Source organism: Ambystoma mexicanum, chromosome 2q (assembly GCF_040938575.1).
Source record: "Ambystoma mexicanum isolate Mex_15411 chromosome 2q, UKY_AmexF1_1, whole genome shotgun sequence".
Taxonomy (NCBI): domain Eukaryota; kingdom Metazoa; phylum Chordata; class Amphibia; order Caudata; family Ambystomatidae; genus Ambystoma; species Ambystoma mexicanum.
The window spans coordinates 127,793,203-127,806,808 of NC_090924.1; the positions used below are offsets into that span (position 1 = coordinate 127,793,203).

The 13,606-nt window shown below is 47.5% G+C and overlaps 12 non-coding genes across 12 annotated transcripts; all 12 read left to right on the forward strand.

Moving 5' to 3' along the window:
• The first annotated feature begins 842 nt into the window (after positions 1 to 842).
• Positions 843 to 914, forward strand: TRNAP-UGG (transfer RNA proline (anticodon UGG)). The gene has a single exon. It is a non-coding gene; the product is annotated as a tRNA-Pro (tRNA).
• Positions 915 to 1,334: 420 nt separating this feature from the next.
• Positions 1,335 to 1,407, forward strand: TRNAV-CAC (transfer RNA valine (anticodon CAC)). The gene has a single exon. It is a non-coding gene; the product is annotated as a tRNA-Val (tRNA).
• Positions 1,408 to 2,722: 1,315 nt separating this feature from the next.
• Positions 2,723 to 2,794, forward strand: TRNAP-UGG (transfer RNA proline (anticodon UGG)). Its single transcript has one exon. It is a non-coding gene; the product is annotated as a tRNA-Pro (tRNA).
• Positions 2,795 to 5,104: 2,310 nt separating this feature from the next.
• Positions 5,105 to 5,177, forward strand: TRNAV-CAC (transfer RNA valine (anticodon CAC)). The gene has a single exon. It is a non-coding gene; the product is annotated as a tRNA-Val (tRNA).
• A 1,315-nt stretch (positions 5,178 to 6,492) lies between these two features.
• Positions 6,493 to 6,564, forward strand: TRNAP-UGG (transfer RNA proline (anticodon UGG)). The gene has a single exon. It is a non-coding gene; the product is annotated as a tRNA-Pro (tRNA).
• A 420-nt stretch (positions 6,565 to 6,984) lies between these two features.
• Positions 6,985 to 7,057, forward strand: TRNAV-CAC (transfer RNA valine (anticodon CAC)). The gene has a single exon. It is a non-coding gene; the product is annotated as a tRNA-Val (tRNA).
• A 1,315-nt stretch (positions 7,058 to 8,372) lies between these two features.
• TRNAP-UGG (transfer RNA proline (anticodon UGG)) lies at positions 8,373 to 8,444 on the forward strand. Its single transcript has one exon. It is a non-coding gene; the product is annotated as a tRNA-Pro (tRNA).
• Positions 8,445 to 8,864: 420 nt separating this feature from the next.
• Positions 8,865 to 8,937, forward strand: TRNAV-CAC (transfer RNA valine (anticodon CAC)). The gene has a single exon. It is a non-coding gene; the product is annotated as a tRNA-Val (tRNA).
• Positions 8,938 to 10,252: 1,315 nt separating this feature from the next.
• TRNAP-UGG (transfer RNA proline (anticodon UGG)) lies at positions 10,253 to 10,324 on the forward strand. Its single transcript has one exon. It is a non-coding gene; the product is annotated as a tRNA-Pro (tRNA).
• Positions 10,325 to 10,744: 420 nt separating this feature from the next.
• On the forward strand, positions 10,745 to 10,817 carry TRNAV-CAC (transfer RNA valine (anticodon CAC)). Its single transcript has one exon. It is a non-coding gene; the product is annotated as a tRNA-Val (tRNA).
• A 1,315-nt stretch (positions 10,818 to 12,132) lies between these two features.
• TRNAP-UGG (transfer RNA proline (anticodon UGG)) lies at positions 12,133 to 12,204 on the forward strand. Its single transcript has one exon. It is a non-coding gene; the product is annotated as a tRNA-Pro (tRNA).
• Positions 12,205 to 12,624: 420 nt separating this feature from the next.
• On the forward strand, positions 12,625 to 12,697 carry TRNAV-CAC (transfer RNA valine (anticodon CAC)). The gene has a single exon. It is a non-coding gene; the product is annotated as a tRNA-Val (tRNA).
• The last annotated feature ends 909 nt before the right edge of the window (positions 12,698 to 13,606 follow it).

Genomic DNA, 13,606 nt, shown 5'->3' on the forward strand with positions numbered 1-13,606 from the left:
TTCTGCTGAACTTCCTGAAAGCAGAGCTGGCGGGAGGAGGGACTTTTTGAGTGCTGGGAAAATTTGAGCTGGAAATTTGCATCGGCTGGACAGAGATTGCTTGGAGCAGCCAAAATATAATAACGGCCATGGCGCTCAAGTAAAGCAGAAAGCTTTTAGTATACACCTTTTGCACTCTTGTCAACGAAGCTGGGCTCTGTGAATGCTCACCCTACGCAAGAAAAGAGAACAGACTTTGCTGGTGACCTAAATATATCTCGCCTGATCGAGCACGATCGAGCTCTGAGTGAGCAGCTGTGCAATGGTCATCTTTACCAAAGGGGAGATGCTGCTTTTTCCAGTGTCACGCCCATGCTCTCAGGGCTGGAGGGAGGAGGGCTGCTTTTTGTTTTTACAGGCAAAAGGAAAGGCCCAGCCCTCAGAGCTTCTGCCAATGCAGATCCCAGCAGGTGCAAAATAAAGGCTCTCCCCCACCTTGCCAGCTGCAGATTGATCAGAAGACTGCTAGTCTAGTGTGTTGGGCCACTTTCTCTCTTCTGTGTATCGTCCCCTCTTATTACATAAACAGCATAAGAGGAATAAAGGAAGGAAGGAAGGAAGGAAGGAAGGAACAGTGTATCGCAAGCACCATCCACCCTGATGTCAATGGGCCACCAACCTTCGGGATGAGGAGGAGACCTGTGAAGACAGTCAGAGCGTGCCGACTGGGGCATTCATTTGGCTCATACACCGACAAGGCTTTCAGCGGCAGGAACAAACTTCAGGAATAGGCATTCTTGGCCTCGAATCCTAAGGGGGGTGCAAACGCTGAGGACAATTCCGTCAAATGCTCAAAGGACCGTGGCTCGTTGGTCTAGGGGTATGATTCTCGCTTTGGGTGCGAGAGGTCCCGGGTTCAAATCCCGGACGAGCCCAATCAAGGTGGTTAACTTGAGCTCCTTTTTTTTGTTTTTTCAATGTTATTTTCATTGGACAGACTCTCTGGTTTTCTCGGTAAGCAGTAGTCGATGAACAATTCACTTCCTGAACCTCTTTGCGTGCCATGTCCTTGCGACAAGCACTTTGTGTTCTCTGTTAGCTCTCAGTAACATTCCTTGATTTGCTTGTGAGTTTTGGCCGTCCGATCTCAAAGTGGAAATATGTCCTTCCCTCTGTACGCTGCATAGGCCCTCAGCTGGCATACTTGTATATGTGCGCATGCTTGATAGGACGTATGTTTTAGGCTGGATTGTGTGAGCTTCAGGCGCAAGGCATTTGATTAGTCTTTAAGCAGGTCCACTTGCACTGCCCTTTGAACCTGTTCTCCCAGTCCCTACAAAGGTGAGCAAGCAGCTGTTTCTGTAGTGTAGTGGTTATCACGTTTGCCTCACACGCGAAAGGTCCCCGGTTCGAGACCGGGCAGAAACACTCTCTGCTGGCATTTTACACAAAATAGTTTTTTTCCCCTTTTGTCACACACAAATGTAAAGTATGAACTTATTTGCGTTCCCATGGAAATAGCATATGCTCTCAAGAGCTTGAGAAATACACTGGGAAGGCAAGCATCCTCACATGTATTCTGTATATGGGGCCAATAAAAAAATGCACGCGCTTGCATTTTGTGTATGTAATGTTGCAGAGCACAGAGAGGATTTATTTTCCCTACTGCTGGGTATTTGGGTCTCTGGGATCACAGTTGGGTCCGCTCCGTCCTCTGAAATGGTCCATATTAGTTACATAGGTTAGTGTACCAAAGAAATAATACATTTTCATATACAGCTTCTTCATTTCTGTGTTCTGAGGGATTACCAGTTGTAAGAAATGCACTTGCCAGTACAGTGATTCCCTGGCTTTCTCTGGCCCGAGAAAGCTTTTCCTCTGAAGTGGGAACAGAAGTTGGACTGCTTCTGCTGAACTTCCTGAAAGCAGAGCTGGCGGGAGGAGGGACTTTTTGAGTGCTGGGAAAATTTGAGCTGGAAATTTGCATCGGCTGGACAGAGATTGCTTGGAGCAGCCAAAATATAATAACGGCCATGGCGCTCAAGTAAAGCAGAAAGCTTTTAGTATACACCTTTTGCACTCTTGTCAACGAAGCTGGGCTCTGTGAATGCTCACCCTACGCAAGAAAAGAGAACAGACTTTGCTGGTGACCTAAATATATCTCGCCTGATCGAGCACGATCGAGCTCTGAGTGAGCAGCTGTGCAATGGTCATCTTTACCAAAGGGGAGATGCTGCTTTTTCCAGTGTCACGCCCATGCTCTCAGGGCTGGAGGGAGGATGGCTGCTTTTTGTTTTTACAGGCAAAAGGAAAGGCCCAGCCCTCAGAGCTTCTGCCAATGCAGATCCCAGCAGGTGCAAAATAAAGGCTCTCCCCCACCTTGCCAGCTGCAGATTGATCAGAAGACTGCTAGTCTAGTGTGTTGGGCCACTTTCTCTCTTCTGTGTATCGTCCCCTCTTATTACATAAACAGCATAAGAGGAATAAAGGAAGGAAGGAAGGAAGGAAGGAACAGTGTATCGCAAGCACCTTCCACCCTGATGTCAATGGGCCACCAACCTTCGGGATGAGGAGGAGACCTGTGAAGACAGTCAGAGCGTGCCGACTGGGGCATTCATTTGGCTCATACACCGACAAGGCTTTCAGCGGCAGGAACAAACTTCAGGAATAGGCATTCTTGGCCTCGAATCCTAAGGGGGGTGCAAACGCTGAGGACAATTCCGTCAAATGCTCAAAGGACCGTGGCTCGTTGGTCTAGGGGTATGATTCTCGCTTTGGGTGCGAGAGGTCCCGGGTTCAAATCCCGTACGAGCCCAATCAAGGTGGTTAACTTGAGCTCCTTTTTTTTGTTTTTTCAATGTTATTTTCATTGGACAGACTCTCTGGTTTTCTCGGTAAGCAGTAGTCGATGAACAATTCACTTCCTGAACCTCTTTGCGTGCCATGTCCTTGCGACAAGTACTTTGTGTTCTCTGTTAGCTCTCAGTAACATTCCTTGATTTGCTTGTGAGTTTTGGCCGTCCGATCTCAAAGTGGAAATATGTCCTTCCCTCTGTACGCTGCATAGGCCCTCAGCTGGCATACTTGTATATGTGCGCATGCTTGATAGGACGTATGTTTTAGGCTGGATTGTGTGAGCTTCAGGCGCAAGGCATTTGATTAGTCTTTAAGCAGGTCCACTTGCACTGCCCTTTGCACCTGTTCTCCCAGTCCCTACAAAGGTGAGCAAGCAGCTGTTTCTGTAGTGTAGTGGTTATCACGTTCGCCTCACACGCGAAAGGTCCCCGGTTCGAGACCGTGCAGAAACACTCTCTGCTGGCATTTCACACAAAATAGTTTTTTCCCCCTTTTGTCACACACAAATGTAAAGTATGAACTTATTTGCGTTCCCATGGAAATAGCATATGCTCTCAAGAGCTTGAGAAATACACTGGGAAGGCAAGCATCCTCACATGTATTCTGTATATGGGGCCAATAAAAAAATGCACGCGCTTGCATTTTGTGTATGTAATGTTGCAGAGCACAGAGAGGATTTATTTTCCCTACTGCTGGGTATTTGGGTCTCTGGGATCACAGTTGGGTCCGCTCCGTCCTCTGAAATGGTCCATATTAGTTACATAGGTTAGTGTACCAAAGAAATAATACATTTTCATATACAGCTTCTTCATTTCTGTGTTCTGAGGGATTACCAGTTGTAAGAAATGCACTTGCCGGTACAGTGATTCCCTGGCTTTCTCTGGCCCGAGAAAGCTTTTCCTCTGAAGTGGGAACAGAAGTTGGACTGCTTCTGCTGAACTTCCTGAAAGCAGAGCTGGCGGGAGGAGGGACTTTTTGAGTGCTGGGAAAATTTGAGCTGGAAATTTGCATCGGCTGGACAGAGATTGCTTGGAGCAGCCAAAATATAATAACGGCCATGGCGCTCAAGTAAAGCAGAAAGCTTTTAGTATACACCTTTTGCACTCTTGTCAACGAAGCTGGGCTCTGTGAATGCTCACCCTACGCAAGAAAAGAGAACAGACTTTGCTGGTGACCTAAATATATCTCGCCTGATCGAGCCTGATCGAGCACGATCGAGCTCTGAGTGAGCAGCTGTGCAATGGTCATCTTTACCAAAGGGGAGATGCTGCTTTTTCCAGTGTCACGCCCATGCTCTCAGGGCTGGAGGGAGGAGGGCTGCTTTTTGTTTTTACAGGCAAAAGGAAAGGCCCAGCCCTCAGAGCTTCTGCCAATGCAGATCCCAGCAGGTGCAAAATAAAGGCTCTCCCCCACCTTGCCAGCTGCAGATTGATCAGAAGACTGCTAGTCTAGTGTGTTGGGCCACTTTCTCTCTTCTGTGTATCGTCCCCTCTTATTACATAAACAGCATAAGAGGAATAAAGGAAGGAAGGAAGGAAGGAAGGAACAGTGTATCGCAAGCACCTTTCACCCTGATGTCAATGGGCCACCAACCTTCGGGATGAGGAGGAGACCTGTGAAGACAGTCAGAGCGTGCCGACTGGGGCATTCATTTGGCTCATACACCGACAAGGCTTTCAGCGGCAGGAACAAACTTCAGGAATAGGCATTCTTGGCCTCGAATCCTAAGGGGGGTGCAAACGCTGAGGACAATTCCGTCAAATGCTCAAAGGACCGTGGCTCGTTGGTCTAGGGGTATGATTCTCGCTTTGGGTGCGAGAGGTCCCGCGTTCAAATCCCGGACGAGCCCAATCAAGGTGGTTAACTTGAGCTCCTTTTTTTTGTTTTTTCAATGTTATTTTCATTGGACAGACTCTCTGGTTTTCTCGGTAAGCAGTAGTCGATGAACAATTCACTTCCTGAACCTCTTTGCGTGCCATGTCCTTGCGACAAGCACTTTGTGTTCTCTGTTAGCTCTCAGTAACATTCCTTGATTTGCTTGTGAGTTTTGGCCGTCCGATCTCAAAGTGGAAATATGTCCTTCCCTCTGTACGCTGCATAGGCCCTCAGCTGGCATACTTGTATATGTGCGCATGCTTGATAGGACGTATGTTTTAGGCTGGATTGTGTGAGCTTCAGGCGCAAGGCATTTGATTAGTCTTTAAGCAGGTCCACTTGCACTGCCCTTTGCACCTGTTCTCCCAGTCCCTACAAAGGTGAGCAAGCAGCTGTTTCTGTAGTGTAGTGGTTATCACGTTCGCCTCACACGCGAAAGGTCCCCGGTTCGAGACCGGGCAGAAACACTCTCTGCTGGCATTTTACACAAAATAGTTTTTTTCCCCTTTTGTCACACACAAATGTAAAGTATGAACTTATTTGCGTTCCCATGGAAATAGCATATGCTCTCAAGAGCTTGAGAAATACACTGGGAAGGCAAGCATCCTCACATGTATTCTGTATATGGGGCCAATAAAAAAATGCACGCGCTTGCATTTTGTGTATGTAATGTTGCAGAGCACAGAGAGGATTTATTTTCCCTACTGCTGGGTATTTGGGTCTCTGGGATCACAGTTGGGTCCGCTCCGTCCTCTGAAATGGTCCATATTAGTTACATAGGTTAGTGTACCAAAGAAATAATACATTTTCATATACAGCTTCTTCATTTCTGTGTTCTGAGGGATTACCAGTTGTAAGAAATGCACTTGCCGGTACAGTGATTCCCTGGCTTTCTCTGGCCCGAGAAAGCTTTTCCTCTGAAGTGGGAACAGAAGTTGGACTGCTTCTGCTGAACTTCCTGAAAGCAGAGCTGGCGGGAGGAGGGACTTTTTGAGTGCTGGGAAAATTTGAGCTGGAAATTTGCATCGGCTGGACAGAGATTGCTTGGAGCAGCCAAAATATAATAACGGCCATGGCGCTCAAGTAAAGCAGAAAGCTTTTAGTATACACCTTTTGCACTCTTGTCAACGAAGCTGGGCTCTGTGAATGCTCACCCTACGCAAGAAAAGAGAACAGACTTTGCTGGTGACCTAAATATATCTCGCCTGATCGAGCACGATCGAGCTCTGAGTGAGCAGCTGTGCAATGGTCATCTTTACCAAAGGGGAGATGCTGCTTTTTCCAGTGTCACGCCCATGCTCTCAGGGCTGGAGGGAGGAGGGCTGCTTTTTGTTTTTACAGGCAAAAGGAAAGGCCCAGCCCTCAGAGCTTCTGCCAATGCAGATCCCAGCAGGTGCAAAATAAAGGCTCTCCCCCACCTTGCCAGCTGCAGATTGATCAGAAGACTGCTAGTCTAGTGTGTTGGGCCACTTTCTCTCTTCTGTGTATCGTCCCCTCTTATTACATAAACAGCATAAGAGGAATAAAGGAAGGAAGGAAGGAAGGAAGGAACAGTGTATCGCAAGCACCTTCCACCCTGATGTCAATGGGCCACCAACCTTCGGGATGAGGAGGAGACCTGTGAAGACAGTCAGAGCGTGCCGACTGGGGCATTCATTTGGCTCATACACCGACAAGGCTTTCAGCGGCAGGAACAAACTTCAGGAATAGGCATTCTTGGCCTCGAATCCTAAGGGGGGTGCAAACGCTGAGGACAATTCCGTCAAATGCTCAAAGGACCGTGGCTCGTTGGTCTAGGGGTATGATTCTCGCTTTGGGTGCGAGAGGTCCCGGGTTCAAATCCCGGACGAGCCCAATCAAGGTGGTTAACTTGAGCTCCTTTTTTTTGTTTTTTCAATGTTATTTTCATTGGACAGACTCTCTGGTTTTCTCGGTAAGCAGTAGTCGATGAACAATTCACTTCCTGAACCTCTTTGCGTGCCATGTCCTTGCGACAAGCACTTTGTGTTCTCTGTTAGCTCTCAGTAACATTCCTTGATTTGCTTGTGAGTTTTGGCCGTCCGATCTCAAAGTGGAAATATGTCCTTCCCTCTGTACGCTGCATAGGCCCTCAGCTGGCATACTTGTATATGTGCGCATGCTTGATAGGACGTATGTTTTAGGCTGGATTGTGTGAGCTTCAGGCGCAAGGCATTTGATTAGTCTTTAAGCAGGTCCACTTGCACTGCCCTTTGCACCTGTTCTCCCAGTCCCTACAAAGGTGAGCAAGCAGCTGTTTCTGTAGTGTAGTGGTTATCACGTTCGCCTCACACGCGAAAGGTCCCCGGTTCGAGACCGGGCAGAAACACTCTCTGCTGGCATTTTACACAAAATAGTTTTTTTCCCCTTTTGTCACACACAAATGTAAAGTATGAACTTATTTGCGTTCTCATGGAAATAGCATATGCTCTCAAGAGCTTGAGAAATACACTGGGAAGGCAAGCATCCTCACATGTATTCTGTATATGGGGCCGATAAAAAAATGCACGCGCTTGCATTTTGTGTATGTAATGTTGCAGAGCACAGAGAGGATTTATTTTCCCTACTGCTGGGTATTTGGGTCTCTGGGATCACAGTTGGGTCCGCTCCGTCCTCTGAAATGGTCCATATTAGTTACATAGGTTAGTGTACCAAAGAAATAATACATTTTCATATACAGCTTCTTCATTTCTGTGTTCTGAGGGATTACCAGTTGTAAGAAATGCACTTGCCGGTACAGTGATTCCCTGGCTTTCTCTGGCCCGAGAAAGCTTTTCCTCTGAAGGGGGAACAGAAGTTGGACTGCTTCTGCTGAACTTCCTGAAAGCAGAGCTGGCGGGAGGAGGGACTTTTTGAGTGCTGGGAAAATTTGAGCTGGAAATTTGCATCGGCTGGACAGAGATTGCTTGGAGCAGCCAAAATATAATAACGGCCATGGCGCTCAAGTAAAGCAGAAAGCTTTTAGTATACACCTTTTGCACTCTTGTCAACGAAGCTGGGCTCTTTGAATGCTCACCCTACGCAAGAAAAGAGAACAGACTTTGCTGGTGACCTAAATATATCTCGCCTGATCGAGCACGATCGAGCTCTGAGTGAGCAGCTGTGCAATGGTCATCTTTACCAAAGGGGAGATGCTGCTTTTTCCAGTGTCACGCCCATGCTCTCAGGGCTGGAGGGAGGAGGGCTGCTTTTTGTTTTTACAGGCAAAAGGAAAGGCCCAGCCCTCAGAGCTTCTGCCAATGCAGATCCCAGCAGGTGCAAAATAAAGGCTCTCCCCCACCTTGCCAGCTGCAGATTGATCAGAAGACTGCTAGTCTAGTGTGTTGGGCCACTTTCTCTCTTCTGTGTATCGTCCCCTCTTATTACATAAACAGCATAAGAGGAATAAAGGAAGGAAGGAAGGAAGGAAGGAACAGTGTATCGCAAGCACCTTCCACCCTGATGTCAATGGGCCACCAACCTTCGGGATGAGGAGGAGACCTGTGAAGACAGTCAGAGCGTGCCGACTGGGGCATTCATTTGGCTCATACACCGACAAGGCTTTCAGCGGCAGGAACAAACTTCAGGAATAGGCATTCTTGGCCTCGAATCCTAAGGGGGGTGCAAACGCTGAGGACAATTCCGTCAAATGCTCAAAGGACCGTGGCTCGTTGGTCTAGGGGTATGATTCTCGCTTTGGGTGCGAGAGGTCCCGGGTTCAAATCCCGGACGAGCCCAATCAAGGTGGTTAACTTGAGCTCCTTTTTTTTGTTTTTTCAATGTTATTTTCATTGGACAGACTCTCTGGTTTTCTCGGTAAGCAGTAGTCGATGAACAATTCACTTCCTGAACCTCTTTGCGTGCCATGTCCTTGCGACAAGCACTTTGTGTTCTCTGTTAGCTCTCAGTAACATTCCTTGATTTGCTTGTGAGTTTTGGCCGTCCGATCTCAAAGTGGAAATATGTCCTTCCCTCTGTACGCTGCATAGGCCCTCAGCTGGCATACTTGTATATGTGCGCATGCTTGATAGGACGTATGTTTTAGGCTGGATTGTGTGAGCTTCAGGCGCAAGGCATTTGATTAGTCTTTAAGCAGGTCCACTTGCACTGCCCTTTGCACCTGTTCTCCCAGTCCCTACAAAGGTGAGCAAGCAGCTGTTTCTGTAGTGTAGTGGTTATCACGTTCGCCTCACACGCGAAAGGTCCCCGGTTCGAGACCGGGCAGAAACACTCTCTGCTGGCATTTTACACAAAATAGTTTTTTTCCCCTTTTGTCACACACAAATGTAAAGTATGAACTTATTTGCGTTCTCATGGAAATAGCATATGCTCTCAAGAGCTTGAGAAATACACTGGGAAGGCAAGCATCCTCACATGTATTCTGTATATGGGGCCAATAAAAAAATGCACGCGCTTGCATTTTGTGTATGTAATGTTGCAGAGCACAGAGAGGATTTATTTTCCCTACTGCTGGGTATTTGGGTCTCTGGGATCACAGTTGGGTCCGCTCCGTCCTCTGAAATGGTCCATATTAGTTACATAGGTTAGTGTACCAAAGAAATAATACATTTTCATATACAGCTTCTTCATTTCTGTGTTCTGAGGGATTACCAGTTGTAAGAAATGCACTTGCCGGTACAGTGATTCCCTGGCTTTCTCTGGCCCGAGAAAGCTTTTCCTCTGAAGTGGGAACAGAAGTTGGACTGCTTCTGCTGAACTTCCTGAAAGCAGAGCTGGCGGGAGGAGGGACATTTTGAGTGCTGGGAAAATTTGAGCTGGAAATTTGCATCGGCTGGACAGAGATTGCTTGGAGCAGCCAAAATATAATAACGGCCATGGCGCTCAAGTAAAGCAGAAAGCTTTTAGTATACACCTTTTGCACTCTTGTCAACGAAGCTGGGCTCTGTGAATGCTCACCCTACGCAAGAAAAGAGAACAGACTTTGCTGGTGACCTAAATATATCTCGCCTGATCGAGCACGATCGAGCTCTGAATGAGCAGCTGTGCAATGGTCATCTTTACCAAAGGGGAGATGCTGCTTTTTCCAGTGTCACGCCCATGTTCTCAGGGCTGGAGGGAGGAGGGCTGCTTTTTGTTTTTACAGGCAAAAGGAAAGGCCCAGCCCTCAGAGCTTCTGCCAATGCAGATCCCAGCAGGTGCAAAATAAAGGCTCTCCCCCACCTTGCCAGCTGCAGATTGATCAGAAGACTGCTAGTCTAGTGTGTTGGGCCACTTTCTCTCTTCTGTGTATCGTCCCCTCTTATTACATAAACAGCATAAGAGGAATAAAGGAAGGAAGGAAGGAAGGAAGGAACAGTGTATCGCAAGCACCTTCCACCCTGATGTCAATGGGCCACCAACCTTCGGGATGAGGAGGAGACCTGTGAAGACAGTCAGAGCGTGCTGACTGGGGCATTCATTTGGCTCATACACCGACAAGGCTTTCAGCGGCAGGAACAAACTTCAGGAATAGGCATTCTTGGCCTCGAATCCTAAGGGGGGTGCAAACGCTGAGGACAATTCCGTCAAATGCTCAAAGGACCGTGGCTCGTTGGTCTAGGGGTATGATTCTCGCTTTGGGTGCGAGAGGTCCAGGGTTCAAATCCCGGACGAGCCCAATCAAGGTGGTTAACTTGAGCTCCTTTTTTTTGTTTTTTCAATGTTATTTTCATTGGACAGACTCTCTGGTTTTCTCGGTAAGCAGTAGTCGATGAACAATTCACTTCCTGAACCTCTTTGCGTGCCATGTCCTTGCGACAAGCACTTTGTGTTCTCTGTTAGCTCTCAGTAACATTCCTTGATTTGCTTGTGAGTTTTGGCCGTCCGATCTCAAAGTGGAAATATGTCCTTCCCTCTGTACGCTGCATAGGCCCTCAGCTGGCATACTTGTATATGTGCGCATGCTTGATAGGACGTATGTTTTAGGCTGGATTGTGTGAGCTTCAGGCGCAAGGCATTTGATTAGTCTTTAAGCAGGTCCACTTGCACTGCCCTTTGCACCTGTTCTCCCAGTCCCTACAAAGGTGAGCAAGCAGCTGTTTCTGTAGTGTAGTGGTTATCACGTTCGCCTCACACGCGAAAGGTCCCCGGTTCGAGACCGGGCAGAAACACTCTCTGCTGGCATTTTACACAAAATAGTTTTTTTCCCCTTTTGTCACACACAAATGTAAAGTATGAACTTATTTGCGTTCTCATGGAAATAGCATATGCTCTCAAGAGCTTGAGAAATACACTGGGAAGGCAAGCATCCTCACATGTATTCTGTATATGGGGCCAATAAAAAAATGCACGCGCTTGCATTTTGTGTATGTAATGTTGCAGAGCACAGAGAGGATTTATTTTCCCTACTGCTGGGTATTTGGGTCTCTGGGATCACAGTTGGGTCCGCTCCGTCCTCTGAAATGGTCCATATTAGTTACATAGGTTAGTGTACCAAAGAAATAATACATTTTCATATACAGCTTCTTCATTTCTGTGTTCTGAGGGATTACCAGTTGTAAGAAATGCACTTGCCGGTACAGTGATTCCCTGGCTTTCTCTGGCCCGAGAAAGCTTTTCCTCTGAAGTGGGAACAGAAGTTGGACTGCTTCTGCTGAACTTCCTGAAAGCAGAGCTGGCGGGAGGAGGGACTTTTTGAGTGCTGGGAAAATTTGAGCTGGAAATTTGCATCGGCTGGACAGAGATTGCTTGGAGCAGCCAAAATATAATAACGGCCATGGCGCTCAAGTAAAGCAGAAAGCTTTTAGTATACACCTTTTGCACTCTTGTCAACGAAGCTGGGCTCTGTGAATGCTCACCCTACGCAAGAAAAGAGAACAGACTTTGCTGGTGACCTAAATATATCTCGCCTGATCGAGCACGATCGAGCTCTGAGTGAGCAGCTGTGCAATGGTCATCTTTACCAAAGGGGAGATGCTGCTTTTTCCAGTGTCACGCCCATGTTCTCAGGGCTGGAGGGAGGAGGGCTGCTTTTTGTTTTTACAGGCAAAAGGAAAGGCCCAGCCCTCAGAGCTTCTGCCAATGCAGATCCCAGCAGGTGCAAAATAAAGGCTCTCCCCCACCTTGCCAGCTGCAGATTGATCAGAAGACTGCTAGTCTAGTGTGTTGGGCCACTTTCTCTCTTCTGTGTATCGTCCCCTCTTATTACATAAACAGCATAAGAGGAATAAAGGAAGGAAGGAAGGAAGGAAGGAACAGTGTATCGCAAGCACCTTCCACCCTGATGTCAATGGGCCACCAACCTTCGGGATGAGGAGGAGACCTGTGAAGACAGTCAGAGCGTGCCGACTGGGGCATTCATTTGGCTCATACACCGACAAGGCTTTCAGCGGCAGGAACAAACTTCAGGAATAGGCATTCTTGGCCTCGAATCCTAAGGGGGGTGCAAACGCTGAGGACAATTCCGTCAAATGCTCAAAGGACTGTGGCTCGTTGGTCTAGGGGTATGATTCTCGCTTTGGGTGCGAGAGGTCCCGGGTTCAAATCCCGGACGAGCCCAATCAAGGTGGTTAACTTGAGCTCCTTTTTTTTGTTTTTTCAATGTTATTTTCATTGGACAGACTCTCTGGTTTTCTCGGTAAGCAGTAGTCGATGAACAATTCACTTCCTGAACCTCTTTGCGTGCCATGTCCTTGCGACAAGCACTTTGTGTTCTCTGTTAGCTCTCAGTAACATTCCTTGATTTGCTTGTGAGTTTTGGCCGTCCGATCTCAAAGTGGAAATATGTCCTTCCCTCTGTACGCTGCATAGGCCCTCAGCTGGCATACTTGTATATGTGCGCATGCTTGATAGGACGTATGTTTTAGGCTGGATTGTGTGAGCTTCAGGCGCAAGGCATTTGATTAGTCTTTAAGCAGGTCCACTTGCACTGCCCTTTGCACCTGTTCTCCCAGTCCCTACAAAGGTGAGCAAGCAGCTGTTTCTGTAGTGTAGTGGTTATCACATTCGCCTCACACGCGAAAGGTCCCCGGTTCGAGACCGGGCAGAAACACTCTCTGCTGGCATTTTACACAAAATAGTTTTTTTCCCCTTTTGTCACACACAAATGTAAAGTATGAACTTATTTGCGTTCCCATGGAAATAGCATATGCTCTCAAGAGCTTGAGAAATACACTGGGAAGGCAAGCATCCTCACATGTATTCTGTATATGGGGCCAATAAAAAAATGCACGCGCTTGCATTTTGTGTATGTAATGTTGCAGAGCACAGAGAGGATTTATTTTCCCTACTGCTGGGTATTTGGGTCTCTGGGATCACAGTTGGGTCCGCTCCGTCCTCTGAAATGGTCCATATTAGTTACATAGGTTAGTGTACCAAAGAAATAATACATTTTCATATACAGCTTCTTCATTTCTGTGTTCTGAGGGATTACCAGTTGTAAGAAATGCACTTGCCGGTACAGTGATTCCCTGGCTTTCTCTGGCCCGAGAAAGCTTTTCCTCTGAAGTGGGAACAGAAGTTGGACTGCTTCTGCTGAACTTCCTGAAAGCAGAGCTGGCGGGAGGAGGGACTTTTTGAGTGCTGGGAAAATTTGAGCTGGAAATTTGCATCGGCTGGACAGAGATTGCTTGGAGCAGCCAAAATATAATAACGGCCATGGCGCTCAAGTAAAGCAGAAAGCTTTTAGTATACACCTTTTGCACTCTTGTCAACGAAGCTGGGCTCTGTGAATGCTCACCCTACGCAAGAAAAGAGAACAGACTTTGCTGGTGACCTAAATATATCTCGCCTGATCGAGCACGATCGAGCTCTGAGTGAGCAGCTGTGCAATGGTCATCTTTACCAAAGGGGAGATGCTGCTTTTTCCAGTGTCACGCCCATGCTCTCAGGGCTGGAGGGAGGAGGGCTGCTTTTTGTTTTTACAGGCAAAAGGAAAGGCCCAGCCCTCAGAGCTTCTGCC